This window comes from Protopterus annectens, chromosome 15.part0 (genome assembly GCF_019279795.1).
Source record: "Protopterus annectens isolate FY-2018-M chromosome 15.part0, PAN1.0, whole genome shotgun sequence".
In the NCBI taxonomy this organism is placed as follows: Eukaryota; Metazoa; Chordata; order Ceratodontiformes; family Protopteridae; genus Protopterus; species Protopterus annectens.
The window spans coordinates 436,662,020-436,682,487 of record NC_056749.1 but is presented as its reverse complement, the minus strand read 5'-3'; the positions used below and the strand labels follow the sequence as shown (position 1 = coordinate 436,682,487).

The 20,468-nt window shown below is 42.9% G+C and overlaps 1 protein-coding gene across 1 annotated transcript in view; it reads left to right on the top strand.

Moving 5' to 3' along the window:
- The window catches only part of LOC122789843, a 202,275-nt gene that overhangs the window by 151,616 nt on the left and 30,191 nt on the right, over positions 1-20,468 (top strand). The window lies entirely within an intron of this gene.

Sequence of the window (20,468 nt, the reverse complement as noted above, 5' to 3'; positions counted from 1 at the left end):
CATGAAAGATGTCTAGCAGGAGATAGATATGCTATTTTTTCTTGCAGTAAAATTATCGTGACTGCATGAGGCACTCTCAATGTACCACTGAGGCCGAAGCCTGTACTGCCATTGCAGCTGCGACTACTGCTTGTACACAGTGAGGCAACGATCGTGCCACTGGGTCTAACTGTGATGAATAGTAAGCTTTGGGGCGTTGCTTATCCCCATGCTGTTGCATCAGAACTGACGTCATGTATCCCTGTTTACAATCTACGGTCTGAAAAAATCTTTTGTGGTAATTTGGAAGTCCTAAAACTAATGATGAAGCTATCAATTGTTTTAGTCTGCAGAAAGCTGCTTCTGCTTCAGGTGTCCATTGTAATACATCTTGTGCTGCCATTGGTGTTTTATATATTAAATCAGCCAGTGGAGCAGATTCTAAAGCATAGTTTGATATCCAGCTTTGACAAAAATTAGTCGTTCCCAAGAAGGACATCATTTCCTTCTTGGTTGCTGGTTTAGGTGCCTGTAAAATTGCTGTTTTTCTGTCTTCGTCTAATATTCTACCTTCATTGGATATTACATATCCTAGGTATCTAACTTGTTTTCTCCAAAGTTGTAACTTACTTTTGTTTACTTTGTGTCCTTGTGCTGCTAAAAATTTCAATAATGCTATCGTATCCTCCCTGCATTGATGCTGGGTGAGAGCTGCTAGCAAAATGTCATCTACATAAAGTAGAATCTGACTACCTCCTGGTGGGGTAAACCCTGCCAGGTTGCTTGCCATTTCTTGCGCAAATATCATTGGATTTTCACAATATCCCTGCGGTAGCCGAGTATAGGTATATCTTTTACCCTGAAATGTAAATGCAAACCAATACTGGCTATCAGGATGTATAGGTATTGAAAAGAAAGCATTGCTTATATCTACCACAATGAAATATTTTTGTTGTGGTTTCAAATCATTCAACAAGGTGTGTGGGTCTGGCACCGTAGGTGCTCTGGGTATTATTGCATTGTTTACAGCTTGTAAATCTTGTACCATCCGTCATTCCCCATTTGCTTTTTTAACAGGAAGTAGAGGGGTGTTACATGGTGAATCAAGAGATTCTACCAGTACTCCTTCCTTGAGTAATGCTGCTATTATAGGCTTGATTCCTTGCTCTGCATCTTTCCTCAAGGGGTATTGTCTTTTCTGTGGTCTAAATGCTGATTTTGGTGTAATAGTTACTGGTCCTGCTGTTTGAATAAGTCCTACATCTGATTTACCTGTTGACCAAAGAATGTTTGGTATGTCACACAAGGCTTTTTCTTCTTCTAATAAGAATGCTAATCAGCTGTCTTCACTAGTTTGTAAGTGTACAGCTGGATGTGTCTGTGTTAGCCAATTCAATTTCTGTTTTTGTATTCCCTGTTCTGATAATTCTAACTCAGTTTGTTTTTCCCATCTTGTTACTTTTTCTCCTAAGTCCGCCCATTTCACATCCTTATTCTTTGTCAAGCTGACATGTGGTAGTCGATTAGATTTGTACAGTGTCATAAATTCCTGAGGTAATGAACAGCTTACCACACTGTTTCCCTCAGTATCCCAATACAAGGTTCATAATACTAATGTTAGCAGGATTTTTGAATAATTCTTGCTCATATTCTTTATCCAGTCCTGGCATGCTACAGTTGTATAGAGTACAATGTAACAAATGCTGTTGGTCAGTGTCAAGGGAGGGGGCCTTACTGATGGCTACATTCATCAGTTCCTCGGTTACTGCCCCTGGACCAGTCGTAACTAGGTCCTGGCTGTACCAGTAAAAAGTCTCACCCTCCGGTCGCACCACGAACGTATCCATTTGTCTTTGTGCCTCCATACCCTGCATAGTGGGAACTACCGCTATACCAAATATCTGCATAAGATCTCTTCCCAGTAAGTTTACTGGACATTTTGCAGAAACTTCAATTTTACTCTTCTGAGTCATACCTGAAACAGGGTCAGTTATTGCTATATCATGGGAGAGTGGCTCCCTATATATCTGTCCATTTGCTGCTTTCACTAATATATAATCAGGTGATTCGGAATATTCTGGTTACTTTGAGGGGTGTATCAAAGTCCGTGACGCTCCTGAGTCACACAGGAATTTAACTTCCCTCCCTTCCACCAGAAGTGTAACTTCCGGTTTTGTGTCTGCCAGATAGAGCTCCAAGCTCAGTAATGCCAAATCTAAAATTTCACTTTCTTCATCCTCTACATCTGCTTGCACTTCCTCTGTTCCTTCCAGTACATTTACATTTGTCCTTTGTTTGTTTGCCTTTCCTGATGATTTCTGACTTTCATCACTATCATATAGTCAGTCCTCATCACCTTTATTTTCTGTAGTCACCTTTTTATTTAGCCTGCAATCCCTTGCTAAATGTCCTTTCTTTCCGCACTTAAAGCACTCACCTTTCTTTTTTCTCTCTTCAAAATCTTCTGACCTTTTGTCAGATTGTCTATTTCCCTGGGCATTTTTCTTACCCTTTTTACCTGACTGTACTACAAAGACCTCAGCTCCGTCTTCAGCTGTGAAGACCTGTGTCTTCTTTTTCTTTTTACTATTAAAGTGTCTTTCAGCATGTCTAGCATATTCAAGTAAGGCTTGTAGCCTACTTGTTCGATCTATCATATGCTTTGTAATAAAGCTACTGATAGGTGTAATGCAACCTTTCAAAAACGCATTTTTCAGTTGCTGTTCATACAAGGTATCATGTGTCTGATTTTCAGGAATAGCCATACCACTATGGTTATTGAAACATTCCAATAATCTACCATAGTACCCATCTACAGTTTCATTCTCTTGTATGCATTGGTTAATGCAAGTCCAATCTGCTCTAGGTTTCCATTTTTCAGAGATTCGGTCTGTAAGACCTTTCACTCTGTTGTCTAGTTCTGCGTCACTATGTGGGAGTGGTTTAAGCTCTGCATTACGAGGATTCCAGGTGCCACAAATCATGTTGCCAGTCTGGACCCACAATTTGTCTAACTACCTTCTCTACTTCTTCCCCATTCAAATGGTAACTTAGTCTCATACCTTGTAAATCTTGTAAAAACTTTGTGTAATTAACTTTTAGATGAGGGATTCCCTCTAGCTTTCCGAATATCTTCCGGTGTCCATGGTCTGTATACTAGAAGAGTTGGATCCTGCCCTTCCTGTCCTGCCTGAGGATTTGGTACCTCGATTAGTGGACAGATTTCTTCCTCACTCTCCTAGTGTGTTTCTCCCTATTTGATATAAGTCTGTGTCCCCAAGTGTTTTACGTGTCCGGGACCTAGTTTCAATAGGATCTCTAACAAATGGTTTTAGTGTTCTTGTGATGTGACTTCAGGATAACGTGGAGGTGGACCAGCTTGTCCTCCTGCTTCATATCCTGAAAAAGGCATCGGAGGGGGAGGAGGAGCCGTCGCTATTACTGTATTATTATCCTCTTTATCTAAAAATAACGTCTTAGCATTTTTAGTTTTTTGTTCCCTTCGGTTTACTTCCTCAATCCACCTGTGTGCCTGAGGAATGCCTAATCGCTGTTGTTTTTTTGCCTGACCTTCTGCGTCAGATTTAAGTTGTTTTAAAAGTTTAACTAATGAAATCTTAATTTACCGTCAAATCCGTATTTATTAACCCATTTTGTATAATGCCTTACATTATCAGCCCGTTGTAATTGCATATATTTTGCGTCTTCAGTTAGGGGCGGATCTCGCGAGTTTTTAGTGCACTGATTTCCCATTCTAAAAGAAAATGTTACGTAACCCTTTTCACCACGTGGTATTTCAGTTCCTTACACAGTTTATCTAGAATAACTGCCTACCTTATTCTGTTTCCCTGATCTCTGACAAAATATACAGTAATTTCCTTTTGTCCCTGATCTGTATAACAAATCTCTGACAATGACATTTACTGTAACCTAGTCCCTGATCTAAAACAGAAAAAAGGCAAATATCTTCCTACCTGAGCCTCCTGGGTCGACCAGTTCGAGACCGCTCTTGACGCAGATCAGAAAGTGGCCAGCCTCTCAAAACGACAATTCAGTCGGAGGTCTTTGTGTTTCAAGAAGAACCGTTTCGGTAGCTTCTCCTGCGCAGTATTCGACCACCGGTACACTCTGATCTGTAGCTGTCTGAGGGCTTCCGTTTACCGAAGGACCAAACTGTTAAATAAAAACAATGATAACACAGGAGGCTCAGATGCAAACGTTTACTAGTGTACACCAGGAGGCAAAAAACCATACAAGTACAGAGTTTTGTCTGACATGATGCAGGAAGTACACAATTTTATATGGGTTTAACACTCAAGCTGTGCCCACCTTACTGACGTGGTTAGTCACAGGGCACCTACATCATTATGGTCTACAATATTCTATTCATAAGAAAAAGCTGATGTTATACATTTTAAAAGTTTTTCCCATGGGAATAATACAGCCTTGCAAAGCACCTGGTTAGTTATAATGTCTTTCTGTAAATGTTACTCCTTCAAGGTTTCAGGCCTGCTCGAATACAATAGTTGGTTCAGTCTTGTAATATACTTCTTTGTTCTTCTTGCAACATTACTTTAGCAGCTGTGTCTTATCTTGGTAACATTCACAAGGCCAATTATCCCAGAGGAAGGAAGAAGATTTTCAATGCTTTATACATTTAATTTCCTGACCCAGCAGATAATCATTAGTGAAAAACATAAGCTTGCTGAGCTGGCTACTGCCAGGGTCAGAGTTCAAATACACTGCAGCTCCAAAGCTTCAAGCAATTACATGTAAAATCATTCTTATTGCCATATTGTAAATAGAATAAAATGCATTATATACTATTTGCTTTTAAACTAGCACTTTATACACGTTCAAGTACATATTTTTCTAACAATGTTCAGTATAGTTCATTTACATTTAGGATCTGACACCAGCAAGAGTAAAGCTCGTATGTTCCCTTCTGGAGTGTTTCCTTGCTGAAAGTTCTGAACTATATGAAGGAGCATTTTAAATGAAGATGAAAGGGGATCTTTGTCTCACAAAAGGTACATAGACCTTTTAAGCATAGAAGATACAAGGGTCAGCAGCAGGTGTTCAATATGTTGGAAACCCATGGCTGGTTTGAGTACCAGGGATCTGTTCCCTTTACCCAGGCCCTTGGACACCCACCCATCTGACGACAGGGCATTGAAGTATAAAGGGCTGTTGGCTAGTGCCACTTCCATTCGTTCTTGCCATCAAATACTGAAGTATCAGTGTCACTAAGTATATCAGTCAGTTCAAAGTCAGATATTTTGCACAACTGCTTCAGGGCATGCACTTTTAAGTCTCAAAACGTTAGCCGGAGGGCTGAGTAACTTTAGAAGCATAATAAACTGCATAAGTGTCTGTGGCCTATGCCTGCTATGGTGTCTGCTTATCTCTCAGTTGGGCTCCCCTACAAAAGGAAGTAGCATCCAAGAGAAAAAACTCTGAGCTGGATGACAGCATTTCAGTATTTCAGTTTCTGATAATGCTGCTGTTCTTGAGATGGTCAAAGAAGGTGAGGCATTTGTAGCCTGTGATGACTCGATAAGCTGCTGAAGCACCTGCTATGAAGCGGTTTTTGGAAGCCATAACATTAGTGCCATTAAATTTTCCTCGGGCCAAACACACCTAGGTATTAAATGGGTCTAGGGCTGCTAGTTAGGCATTGTCTTTTGATGCCCAGGTCTGTGCAACTGAGTGGAAGAGCAAGATGTCCCTCATCTGTTTGTGAGGATATCCAAGGAAACCAGTTCAGGTCATGGCCATCCACACACTGCCTGAACCTCTGGCGCAACAATGCACCCAAATTTAGATCCAAGTCACCAAAGTCAAGCCTGTAGTCTTCTTGCCATGGCCTCTGACCCATCATACCCAGGCCTACCCACTGGACTTTAATGTAGCTGAAGACCTAATGCACTTTGAGGTCCAGGCAGCTGGACCCTGAAAAGCATTCTGCTCCAGAAATCTCTCCACAGGAGGAATGTAGCCCCCCACCTCATTTTCCTTTTAAAGGAGTCTTTAGATTTCCGTGACTGAGATGAAGACCAGTTGGCATATGTTGACCAACTTTCTACAGAGTCATATGAGAGATATGAAGATATGAAGATACTCTTGCTTCAGGTTAACCACCTGACACTCCCTCTCTTGGGGAGATGGCTTCATAAAATGGGTCCATCGGCCGGGAAATTCTGGAAAATCCACAATCTAAGAAAAGGTTCACTGTAATTTTTGGTGTAACTGAGCCTAAACTTCTTTCCATTTCTCCAGTTTTTCAGAAAAGTGCATTGTTATCCAGGACATATCCCTGCAGCCTTGGTCCAGTCTCACTTCTAGGAAACCCGACCATACTAGATGATCTTAGTGTTTCGCTGTTGCAGTCATCACATTTGGGTTATCCCTGCCAGGGTAGCCCTGGGCCGACCTGAATTCCAGAGGCTTAGTATTTCTACGTCAGTTGCTGTCACTTCAGGACTGACGTCAGGTCATCAGTAGATGAAGTAAGGCAGCCAAAGCCATTACATCAGTCTTTCTTGCCACAGAGCCCGAAGCAGAACCAGTTTGCATGATTGCAGGTTGGCTGCTACCTGAGTTTAGTCTTCCGAATTGAAGCTGATGTCTTCTAAAGCCAAGTACCCTGTTGGGGACCCTTTATTCTTGCACTAACCGATGTCAGAAAAAGTTAAAAATGGTCTCGCCTGTGGAAAGCAAATACCACACAGAGACTTTCATTCTTACTGCATCACTTGCTTATTCCCAGAACACAACGTCCCCCACTGTCGCTTTTATTCTTTGTTCAACGCCAGAACTATACGTAGTCAGGCCCTTATTGTAGCTAGATATTTTCGCTTACAGTCCTCGAATTCTGATATGCTTCGGTAAGCCATCCGACAGCAGATCTTCAGAAAAAATGTAAAGATAGAGACAGACCGTACAGGTCCAAACCTGCCGACAGCGCTTCCATTAAGCTAGTCATCAGTCCTCTAGTCCTCAGTGAGGTGCTTTCGCAGCCCCTGATGCCCGCTTCTGTGGATTCGCAGGCCGCTATCGAGACCCTTTTGGATTCCAGTATGCCCCAAAACTCTTCTTCGGCTAAGGATCCTGCGGTTGTCTCTCCCTTGGATGTGTCTGGAGCTGCTGAGCAGACACCGGCTTCTGAGGAAGTACTAAGCACTACCGATTCTCGACACAAACAGACTTCTTTCGCATCTACTGTTCTTCGAAAACTACAAAGTTTCTAAGGCCCAGGGTATGAACCACACCCAAGAAACGGATGACCCAATCTCGGGCACCTGCTTCCTTGCCTCAGTCTCAAATGCTTAAAATGGAGGAAGACCTTATGTTGATCAGGAGAAGCCAAGCTACCCCTTCCAAAAGAGAGATTTGTCCCAAGTAGTTTTGTCTGAACAGGATTCTGATGACTCTGATGCATCTGAATATGAAGACATGCAACCCCTCTCTGCTTATGGGGATTCTAATGCAGAGGACTCCATTCCTTCAGCCCCCCCCGAGGAATTTTCCTTTGGGGAAACCCTTCATACTTTAAGGGAGCATTTCCAATGGGAATGTCAGGACTACCCTCAGTCTAAAAAGAAACTCAGGAAATTCTTAGATCTTCCACAGCACAGACCCCTGGCCATTCCCCCAGTCCTGGATGTTTTCCTGGGATCCAGTTTGACTCCTGACACCCTCCCTCCTGCACCCAGAAAACCAGACTGGTATTAAGAGTCCCTAACTCACACAAAGTTTTTAAAAAATCCTACTACTGACCTGGAGGTTATTTCTCAAGGGCCTAAAGGAATTAAAGCAACCTCTGCTAAGAATCCCACCCCCTTAAAGAGGGATTCCCGAGCACTAGACAGATGGGGTAAAAAAAAGTATACACCTCTGCTACTTTTGCTGTCATAGCACTAAATTGCTAGTTCCATATGCTAAAATTTCAGTAACATATCTTGGAACTCCTCAAACAAAATTTCTTCCTTTCCTGCTTGTGCAGAATCTAGAGTTACAAGAGTTAATGCATTCTGCAAGTCAAGTAACTAAACACACCTCGCACTGTGGGTTTGATGCCCTAGAAGCTTCTTGCAGGGCAGCAGTCACCGGTTCTGTCCTTAGAAGGCATGCATGGCTTAAGGAACAGCCCTTGCCAGACCATGTTAAATCTAAATTGTTGGATGCACCCTTGCACAAAGACAACTTATTTGGCACTAAGGCAGAAGAGGTCTTAAAGATGGAAGAAAAAGCTAAATCTATTCAGACAGTTAAGGATTTCTTTACAGGTACAGCCACCCAGGTTCATCAGGCATTGCCCTGCCAAGCATTGGTCTTTTCCTGCACCCACCAGGTCAGTTCAGCCCAGACCCCATGGAAGCAGACCCCCCCCAAACAGCAGCCACAGGGATTGCAGAGATCAAAACAGTGGACTTCCACCACTTCTAAAACAGGGAGTTCTAAGCCCCCCCCCATGGTAGAAACTCACAATGACTCTTCCCCCCCCCCCCCCCGGCCCACCTTCACTTGCCCTTAGGAAGAAAACTCCTTTCACACAAGCACCTGAGCCACCATTACCAATGACCACTGGGTCCTCAACATAGTGTCCCAGGGATAGAAATTTTCTTTCCACACCCTTCCAACTCCAAAAGGGTTCCCAGATCTACCTCCAAACCAGTGGGCAGAGGCGCAAAAGCAAGTCATTTCCCTGCTCTCTATGAGGGCAATAGAGCATGTTCCTGCAGAACAGAAAGGCCAAGGTTTCTACTGCAGAGTTTTTCTGGTACCCAGAAAAGAGGGCACCTGGCACCCCATCCTCGATTTACATTCTAAACACCTTCCTGATGATACCAAATTTCAAAATACTCGCCCTCCAGCAGCTGCTATACCCATGCTGTCCAAGGATGCTTGGCTAGCCACCCTGGACCAAAAAGAGGCCTACCTCCACATTCCTATCAGGGAATCATGCAGGAAATACCTGTTTCAGGGCAGGATCTCTGCACTTCCCTTTGGCTTATCTACTGCTCTCAGAGTTTTCATAAAATGTCTGGCTACGGCCATTGTCTTTTTCAGACAAAGGAATATCCAAATTTACCCATACTTGGATGACTGCCTAATTCAGGCAGACAGGCAGGAAAAGCTGCTCAAGCACCTGGCCTTTGTAAAGTCCCTACTGACCTCCCTAGGGTACACAATCAACGAAAAGAAATCCAAACAAGTACCCACCCAAAGAATTGTATTCCTGGGAGTAAGCCTGGACACAGCATCCCAGATGGCATTCCTTACACCAGAGAAGCAAACTTACCTGACAGGCTACTTCTCTTAACTAGCCACCAGACCCCAGTGATCTGGAAGGAAAATCCTACAAGCTCTGGGGTTCATGGCATTTTGCATTCTACTCCTTCCGTATGCCAGACTGCATATGAGGAAACTTCAGTGGTACCTAAAAAGCCATTGGTGTCATCACTGAAGTCCTGGAAACTCTTATACCCATGATGCCTTGCCTCAGAAAAGATTTTCTTTGGAGGGCAGCAGCATGCTCCCACAACAAGGGACTACCTTTCTTACCACCCCCCACTGCCCAGACCCTCACCACAGATGCATCAGACTGTGCCTGGGTTGTACACCCGGACGGCAGGTGCATACAGAGCCAATGGAGCACATAGCAAGTCCATCTGCACATCAATCAAAGAGATGATAGCTGTCCAGCATGCCTTGACAGCTTTCAAGCCCCTTCCCTTCCTAGGGGCTTTCCTGATCAAAACAGACAAACACCACTGTGATGTAGTATATCAACAAGCAGGGAGGGACTCACTCCTACCCTCTATGCAGGCTGGCCATGACCCTTTGGCACACAGCCTCTGCCATGCAACTCCACCTGTTAGCACAATTCTTGCCAGGTTCTCTAAACTCTCTGGCAGACCACTTAAGCAGAAATCTTCTGGACCCACATGAGTGGCAGCTAGACAAAATAACCTTCACTCTAATAACTCAGAAATGGGGCACCCCGAAGGTCGACCTCTTTGCCCCTCACACCAACCATCAGCTCATGAAGTTCTGCATCAGGGAGCATCATTGCATGGCTTGGAAAGTGGATGCTGCGTCTTTCCCCTGGGTCAATGTATCGGTCTGTCTTTCCTCCACTACCTCTCATCCCCAGGTTACTACTCAAAATAAGGGAGGAAAAACCAAGGACAATTCTTATTGCCACAGACTGGCTTTGCCAGCACTGGTACCCACTGCTGAGCAGCCTGTCCCCACTGCCACCCTGGCATCTCACTCAGACCCAACCTTGAATTCATGCATCCCCAATTGCAGACCCTCAATTTGGCAGCTTGGCTTATTCCCTAACCACCAATCAATCTGCCAACCTCAGTAAACAGGTTATAGATGTTATACATGAGGCCAAATGCCCTAACACTAGAAAGTCTTATGCTGACAAATGGAAAAAGGTTCTGCATCTGGATTCAGGCTAAGGGAGCCGATACGGCACAGCCCTTACTCCTACTCATCCTGGATTACTTACTTGACCCTGTACACAGTGGTCTCTCTAATTCCTCTATTAAAATTTATGCTTCTGCTATCTCTGCTTATTTCCCCACTGAGCAGCCTCTCTTCTCACACCCTCTGATCAAACACTTTGTAAGAGGGGGCTAGCAACTTGAGGCCACCCAGAAGGGCACCAACCCCAGCTTTGGGACCTTAACTTTGTGTTGGAAAAGCTCACCTTGCCCCCCATTCAAACCAGCATCTTCAGCAGACCTAAAATTTCTCTCCTGGAAGACTGCTTTCCTTCTGGCCATCACTTCAGCCAGAAGGGTCTCCGAGCTACAAGCACTCATGGCTGTGGAGCCCTTCATCATCATCCATGCTGACAGGGTTTTCCTCAGGACTAACCCATCCTTCATGCCCAAAGTGGTGTCCAGCGTGGCTCTCAACAAATCCATTCATTTGTCCACCTTTCTCCCTAACCTACAGAACAAGGGGGAAAGGATCATATACTCTGTAGATGTGCACAGACAGCTTAGATTCTAGCTAGACAGGACTAAATCCTTCCAAAAGTCTGATCAATTGCTGGCTAGCTTTGCTGCAGGGGCAGAGGGCAATGCCATCTCCAAACAGTTTTTAAATGGATAGCACACTGCATCCATTTCTGTTATGAATGACATGGAAATCCTCGTCCTAAGGGGGGGTCAGGACTCATTCCACCCAGAGCAGCCTCCACCTCTGCAGCTTTCCTCAGAGGAGTCCCCACCAGGGACATCCTGTAGGCTGCCACCTTGGACATCTATTCACACTTTAACCAAACACTACTACCTGCCTATCTTCCCCAAATCCAGGGCAGGGTTTGCCTCTGCAGTCTTGCAGGGCATCTTAGCCAGCCCCTAGTCTCCTTAACTGCCTCCACCCTTTTCCTCAGCTTTGGGAATCAACCCAAATGTGATGACTGCAACAGTGAAACATGAAGATCATAGTACAGTTGTTTACACTTACCATAAATGTAGATGTTTGAGTGTATTCACTGTTGCAGTCCTGGTTTTCCTCCCTCCATCCCCCTATTCTCTTTCCTTACAAGGGACATTTTGGTATTTGCTTTACCTGGCTCCCAGTTGGGGGCTCCTGACAGGGCAAGAAAAACTGATGTAATGGCATTGACTGTCTGTCTTGTATTATTGATGACCTGACGTCAGTCCTGAAGTGACAGCAACCGATGCAGAAATACTAAGCCTCTGGTATTCTGGCCGGCCGAGGGCTACTCTGGTAGGGATAACCCAAATGTGATGACTGCAACAGTGAATACACTTGAACATCTACATTTATGGTAAGTGTACACAACTACTTTCTACAGGGTGCTTGAGTTCCACAGACATCTGTATAGAAATCCAGGGGTTGCTGCTGAGGTGTTTTCCTCAAGATCTAAGGGCTACACATCTAAAAACACTTTACAAATAAAGACCTGAGTCATTGATAGATTTGTGAAAAAAAGCTTGCAGTTCAGCTACCGTGACCATGAAAGGCAGAAATTGCCAGTTTCATACGATTAAAATACCAGTAGACCCTCCTTGATCTCTGAAAACACCAGATTTGGGGGTAGGGGTAAGACTCTCCAAAAACAGTTGCTGGAACGTTACACTGCCAGTTTCTAGGTTGCCAAGTACTCTGTCAAATGTGGCTTTGATTTGGACGCATCTAGCCAGAGCAGCTGCTTCAGGGTCATGCATTAGAAAGCATGCCTAGCTAAGAGAATAACATGTATCAGAGCATGTTGAAGTGGGAATCCTTGATGCCCCTCCTTGACGAGGGTTGCCTGTTTAACCCCAAGCTGAAAGTGCTTAAGAAACTGAGAGACTGTGAAGACTATGCAGACAGTGACAGGCTGTCTGCAGACCCCCAACAAAGACTTGCACTTGGATTAAGAGGCAGGAAAAGATGAAGAGCAGAAAGACCAAAAAAAAAAAAAAAAAGAAAAAATACCCAAGAAGGTGTAGACTGACCCCAAGCCCAGGCCTGGTTGGGTCCCAAACCCAGGCAACCAGCAAGGAGCAGCTCTGACTTGAGCATCACCCTGCCCCTCCCAAAAAGTCCCACACCAACCAGTTCCTCTCGCTCTGCCCTCTATTCCCAAAAGCTTTTTTTTTGGGGGGGGGGGCAGGCTTTCCCTATCTTCTCCCAACAGACAGAAAAATCATTTAGGGCAGGTGGATCTTGAACCTAACCAGCGCAGTTTATAAAATGTAATTATCCTATCAAAATTTACAGGCATTCCTCCACTTCCAAAAGGGCAGCTAAAGGAGGCACAAATTCAAGTACAAGACCCTGTGGCACAGGGTTCCATAGAGCAAGGCCAACCAAAAGAAACAGGAACAGGGTTTTACTCTGGGTAGTTTCTGTTCCCAAGAAAGAAAGTCCTTTGGATGGCCTTTCTTGGACCTCTAAAAACATAAGTCCCTCTTTTTACCCATATTCAAAATGCTTATTGTTTAAAAGGTGTTACCCCTCTTCTTGCCCCCCCCCCAGGCTCTCATGGGTCACATTGGACCTGAAGGATGCCTACTTCCAAATACCTATAGTGAAAGAACACAGGTGGTTCCTTTGCTTCAAGGCAGGGCCTTTTATTACCAGTTCTGTGCCTTGCCCCTGCTCCCATAATCTTCAGAAAATGTCTGGCTTCAGTGGGGATATATTACAGGACAAAGGGTGTCCACACTTAAGCTTATCTGAGAATTGCTTCATTGAGAGAGTCACCCTGGAGGATCTCAAAGTACAACTTCAGCTGACCACAGGGTACCTTTCCAACTTGGAGCTTACTGTATATCTGCAACCCTCAACCAGGTGACTTCCTTGGGAGAAAGATGAACTCCAAGATCTAGTAAGCTTACCTTTCACTGAAAAAAACAGGACTCTTGATCATCTACATTTTTGGTATGTAGTTACATGACTGTACTTTCTGTATGTCAGGCATTCAAAGATGCTGTTTTAAAAAATGGTTTTATTAAATTATCATTTGACATAGGTACGTATACATACATAGGAAAAACAATGTATGTAATATGCATTACATATGTTTTCTTTTTGTCATAACTCCAGCAATTACATAAATTGCTCAATTCTTCCCTTAAACCTCACTCCTTAACATTATTCTACATGGATTGTTCCCACAAATTAATTTTGCATAATTTGCTCTTTCTCTTTTCTAAACATCCCACTTTTAGTTCTTATATTTCTTTAACAATATTCAGTACATGAATTAGTCTGTTTAGATTTTGATTTCCACTTTCTAGTAATTGCTTTTTTGGCAGCCAGTAGCATTAAAAATAAGGCGTTACTATGTTTGAGAAATTCATATTGTGTTTCAAGATAAAAAAAAAAATTTCCTAAGTATTTCAGACATAGTACAATACAGGCAAATTTTTAAAATCTACTAACTCATTGTACTCCCAAAAAACATGTTCCCAGTTCCTAGCCCAATCTAGCATTTGCTGTCGACATGGGGCAAATTCTTTAAAGCATGTTTTGGTTTAAAAATACCCAACAAACACATCTAAGAAAAAATCCTTAAACCTTCTAGACTTGGTTGTGTATTTGGGAGTCATACATGTGTCCTTCCATTGTTCCTTTGTAAATTGTTTTATGGTCTGTCTTCCCAGTTTGTGCTAACTTCTGATTGATCCTTGTAGTTATCATGCAATATTTTATACTCCCTATTAGTTGCCCATTTTTAACAGTTTATGTTCTCAACTCTACTACAAACCTTACCAGAACTGGTCTTTCACTTGGGACTCCCCTATCCCTTTCTCTTTGCCTCTACTCTATCAATCCTTGAAAGGGAAGAACATCTCTAACCCCCACAGTCCGACCTTCTCTTTGACCTCATCCCACTCTACTGCCTTTACATTCAAGGATGTTTTTGCAAATGCTTCTTGGAGTTGGATTTCTCATTACCATGTGTTCAAATGCTTCGCACAAATATTTGCTCACATCTGCAGAGGAATTCATATCTTCCCTAACGTGGATGACTGATTCAAGCATCATCCAAGTAGGAAATGCGAAGTGCCCTTCCATTTATTGTACAGCGTCTGTCCAACTTCTGGTTTTCAGGGAACATTTCAGTATCATTAAATCAAACGTAACATTGGGTACTTCAGATATTTTATGGTCTATGCTGGGTAGAATGACAAGCAAACATTTCCTGCCAAGAGACGACACCCTTCAGTTGTAACTTTTGTCATCCAACATAACGCAAAAAAAAAAAAAATCAGATAGACCTCTGGTTGTCCATTTCTGACACTTGCCTCCACTATTGCAACCTAGTTGGAGGCTGATATGCCGAAGGCCACTCATACATCCACTGTGATTGATATGTTGCTGATGAGAAAGCTACCTAGACAGGTTAGTTCAGAAGGGCCTAGGGGCATTTCTCAGGTCCTTGTTCATAAGGGGAGTAAAGGTTTCCTTGACTGAAGTGCTCCAGGGCTCTGACCCCCCAAGATTTGTACAGGATGATATGTCCACTAAAGAGAAGCAAGACTAAGCATGACCTTCCTTTGGTAAGAGACCCCCAAAAGGAATGGCAGGACCATATAAAGGGACTTTTCAAAAATGTCATGTTTCTGAAGCTTCCTCAAAGTTTAAGTACCTTTGCTAAGACCCCTCTTTCCTCTCTCCCTATAAAGTGGCATAGGGGTGATTCTTCAGAATCTAGTTCCTCATCTTCAGAAAAACAATCTCTTGCATGTTTTTCTAAGTTTCATTCTCCTTAGGCTGCATTTTTTGAAGATGAGGAATTTCTTTCCCATGATTCCCCCTTAGAAGAACATTCTTTTGGGGATACTGTAGTCAAAATGACGCTATATTTCAAATGGGGAAAGTTCTAAGATGTACAGCAGAAATGCCATGCCTTGATCTAGATGGCGACTCCCAAGCCGCCTGCTTTTCCCCTGTTTCTGGAAGTCGTCTCCTAAGAAGATAGATGGGTTTTAAAAGGATCGTGATTCTCTGAAATTCCTTTATAAGAATCATCCTCCAGATCCTTCTGTTTCCGAAGACAAGCTTTCTAAGTTGCCTTCTTCCCCTAAGGTCTTGCCTGCTCATAAAGATAGCAGACCCAAGGAACAGATATGGCAAAAGTGTTTATGCTTACTCAACATTGGCCTTTACAGCTATTAACTATCAGACTTTAGATGTTAACTCTTCAAGTTTTGGGTTGTCTCAAGTGAAATGCTCGGTTCTGACAATAAGTCCTCAACCTTCTCCTTGCCTAGTTCTGCTTTTCAGGTTGCCAGGTACCCTATTAAGTGCAGCTATGATATTGCTGATACTTCTAGGGCAGCTTTTTCTGGGACAGTTTTTGTAGGAATTCCTGGCTTCGATTCCACTCCCTTCCTGAGGATGTTAAAGCTAAACTTTGTTTCCCTTCTGGATACTCAGAATTCTTTTGGTTCTACTGCTGCAACCTTGTTTAAAGTCTTACAGGGTAAGGGCAAGATTTGAAGCAATTTTTCTTCTACCCAGTCCTTCGGGATCAGAGGAATTATCCTTCTAAAGCAGGTCCTTTTGTCAGGCAGTGATGATAACCCCTAGAGGGAGGTTTACCCTTTTGAGGTTAAATTTCCAGAGAAAAACAGAATAGGATTCTAAGGGTCAGATGCCTTCCTTTCCTAACAAGCCTGCTTCCCTGTGACTATCTACCTTTCCTTCCCCTCAGGTAGATTTCCTCTTTCTCAGACTTTTGTTCATTCCAGTTTAGCAACAGATCACAACAGAGTAGTCTGTTCCTTCCATCATAAAAAAGTGTGTGTGAATGTTATGGAAGTTCCTTTCCCATTTACGTTTCCTTTGCTTCAAGATCTTTTGGATCAGGGCACTATTCAACCAATTCCTCCCTCACAAGTAGGTGGGGTTCCTATTCTCTGATTTTTCTAGTTCTCCAGAAAAAAGGGTTCCTGGAGACCAATCATAAGTAGTTCTCTCAGCATCTTCTTGCTGGTTCCCAGTTTCAAGATGTTAACACTTAGCTACCCATGTTGACTCACTCAAGCCTTGTTGGTCTCACTGTATTTGAAGGATGCCTATCTTCACATTCCTGTTCTTCCTCTCTTCAGGAAGTTTGAGCCACTCTGTCTCATCTCATTTTCAGTTCTCTGCTTTGCTCTTTTGTCTTTCTACAACTCCAGTGGTATTTACCAAATGCCTAGCTACTGTCATAGCCATTTGCAGACTTCACTGCATTCTTATTTTCTCTTATCTAGGTGACCACCTCCACTTCTTCAGAAGGTCTTGTAGTTCACTATGCATCTCCTTTGCAGTTTTGGTTACACTCTAAACCTAAAGAAATCTGTTAAGATGCCCTCTCAAGACCAGATTTTCTTGTGTTCCGGAATTCACTTTCTATGACCGCCTTCCTTCCTACAGCCAAATTTTTGTGAATGACTAACTTTTTCAGAGCCTTCTTCTATTGCAAATGACTTCATTTAGATTTTGAGAGTCTTTGGGTTTATGGCATCCAGTATTCCTGATTCCATTTGCTAGACTCCATATGGTGACAGTTGGTTATATCTCCGTGCCATTTGGCTTCAGCATGGCTATCCATTAGACTTTAGAATCCTGTCTTGCCTTGTCTAAGTAAGGTGTTTTCAGTGGTGGATCAAACAGATTTCCCTCAGTCTGGGACTCCTATTTCTGGTTCCTCTTCCCCACGTAGGAGCTGTATACAGATGCCTCAGACTTGGCTTGAGGGGCTTGTGCCAGTAGTGTCAGTGTTCAGGAGATTTGGCCTCCCTAATTGGTAACCGAACACATCACCATCAAGGAGAAGAGGACTTTGATTATGGCTCTTAAATCCCTGCATTATCTCAGGTCTCCAGGCCCCCTCATGCTGTTCACCATCAGCACAGACATGTTGTATACAAACAAAAGAGGACAAAATCCTATTGCGTTTGCAGATTCATTCCGATAACATGGGACTTTGCCATCCAACACAGTTTGATTCTTCAGGCTGTCCATATTCCACTCCATTTGAAACATGGCAGACATTTGGAGCAGATCTCCAGGGCAGATCCTCACAAAAGCATATTATACAGGGAAATGTTCCTGGACATTGTTCCTCAGTGGTGTATTCATCACAGATCTATTTGCCCCTTCCCCCCAGAACAGACAATTCTGCAGGCTGTGTTTCAGTGGCCAAGCTCACTGACATGGAAAACAGTCATTATCCTTCTTATGGAGGGGGATGTCTCTCTCTGCATTTTCCCCCCATTACCTCTTCTGCCAATGATCCTTCTAACAATTTTGTTAGACAGGCCAAAATCTTGCTGCTGACTCTTGTTGGTACAGACAGCACTAGTTTCCCCTTCTGGTATTGAAAAATGAGTCAAGCTTAATGTAAATCCCTACATTGTTCTGCTGGATTGCAAAGTGGCTGTCCAATATATCTCAAGTAATGATAGTTGCTTGTTCCCTTTTCGAGTGTAAATTGTAGCTAGTGCAGTGTCACAAGCATCAGTATATTTATTTGCAGACTTCTGAGCCGATATCCCAGAAGTGTGGTTGACCAAATATGGTGATGATTGCAAACTGGTCACTACTGTTTGTTCATCCACTGGTGCAAAACAACTCCAGCAAGGCTTGTAATATGCACATACTTGTATCAAAAACAGTCTCAAACTTAATGTAAAGAAGTGCAGCATAATAGCATTTGGCAGAAAAGTTGCTCCCAGCTCGTATGCTGTAAACGGTACTCCTCTTCAAAGTCATGAGACACTTGGGTACTTTTGTGTGTAATACTGTCTTATACTGTTATGTTTCCACCATAGTCAGAAAACCCATGTATCTGGCCCATTTGATTTCCAAGTGAATATATTATCCTCCCGCTGTGCTCTTCCTTCATCAGGCCCATCATTGAATACAGTGCCCATTTTGGTATATAAAACTCCCAAGTGTATTGCTCAATTGGGGGGGGGGGGGGGGCAAAGATTTCTTACCAAAAAAAAGAGACGTTCTTGAATCTTTCAGCTACCACAAAATATTGGCACAATTCTCCTTATATTTAGTAGTCCTCTGGTTCCTGCAAGGTGATCGGAGTCTTGCTTTTTTGCCATGAAAGATCCAGTCTTACTTGACCTATTTCTTTGTAAAACCAGTGGCTCAAAAAACACCTACACTAAGGACCCTAAATGTGTACCAACAGATAAACAAGACTTGCTGTAGAGAGAGCTTACAGAATAAGTTACCACCACTGGTCAAAGTACTACTATAACTACCTTTAAGGCCAATCTTGATGAGTAGACACAAATTTACACTGGGGGTTTTTGTGTACAGTCATGCTCAGTTTTGAGAGGTGAGCACTTTTAAGTACTTGAGAATCTGCTTGAAGGTGTATATAGCTTGGCATCTTGTGGTCGTAGTGATCACTTGCCTGGTATGTTCCTGTGTTTCACAAAAAAGACAAAAGTGTCAAGAGTCGGAATTTAATGTCGACACACTGTTGTTTTTTGTTTAAAAAATGCCTGTGTGCAAAATGGAGGAAATACCAAAACCTATTTCTTTTTATATCTATCTATATATATATATATATATATATATATATATATATATATATATATATATATATATATATATATGTATATCCTGGTGATTGAGGTATTGTAAGGTGGACTGATAGTGCATCATCCTGAGACATAGTAAGGAAGGAGGTGTGGGATAGGAGAAAGGTTACAGTCCTAGGAGTACTAAATCTTCACGAGTAGATTGGAAGATTGAGCTCCAAGTTGTTGGAGCAGAGAAAGAATAGATTTGGACCAGGAAAGGCAGACTCCTTGATGGGGTACAAACCAAGACAGTGGTAGAGGTGATCAGGTGAAGGCACTAGTAGCCAGGTGCAGTTGTGTTACTGAGATGTTTATTATGATGGAGAAGGTAAGAAAACAGATGATGATGTGAGATTTTAGAGGAGTGGATTCTGATGAAATGAGGGGTATCAAAGATGAGCTGAGGACTGTGGACAAAATGATGAAGTAAACAAGCTATATAAATTGGCTAGGTATGTCCTACTGTGGGCTACAGGCAAGGGTTTGATGAACTCATTCCCTCCAGTACAGCTCTTTTGATTGTGTATCTTTAACTCCCGGTGGGTGTGGCTTGAGCCCTTAAAAGTGAAGTTATTACCTTAGAGTTCTAACGAATACTCACTGACAGAGGTCAAATAGTATAATTGTGTTTGCCATCATGTATGATCCAAGATAAAATATTCTGATACCTTGTATGTAGCATGGTTTTGGAATTAATGCAAATATGAACAAGCAATGTTTGATGCCTAGAGGTGCAGTAGGAGGTAACTGCAGGAATGCCTGGAGGTGCACTTGGCTGTAATGAGATGAGGCAGGAAGATGTGAATGCCCATGTAGCTATACAGGGCAGTGAGACTAGCAATTGTAGCAAGAGGCAGGCATGCATGAGGTAGAAGGGGGGTGGAGAGGTGGAGGCACAGTTTAAAGAGGCAAGTAGAAAGGATAGCAGGGGCAAGCTGTAAGGGAGTTGTCAGAAGGTGGTCAAGAGGGTGAATAAAGGTTCCACAGGTGTATAGCAGAAAAAAAATGAAGTGACAAGCTTTGCCAGGCTGAGCAAATAGGTATTTGTTCATAGAAGACTGAAAAAGCCGAGATGGTGAATGAGTATTTCTGTTTTTCAAAGGGTAACAGAGATGGTGCATACCCTAAGAAAGGCAAGGCAGTGCATGGACAGTAGTGGGCATAAAGTATGATAGATGGAGAAGAGGATGAGAGGGAACTAGCTTTCCTAAGGAAGCATGAAGCCTGGCGATCCTCTTGGTTGGTAGGAGCACCTTTAAGCTAAATGGCTTGAGAAGGTGTCTGATTTGAATGTGATGAATTTTACTGTGTGTACCTGAATGTGATAAATGCTGTGTGCATCTGCATATATAAGGTGGGTCAGCAAAAGCTGTTTTCAACCTTTGTCTTCAGGTCGACAAAAAT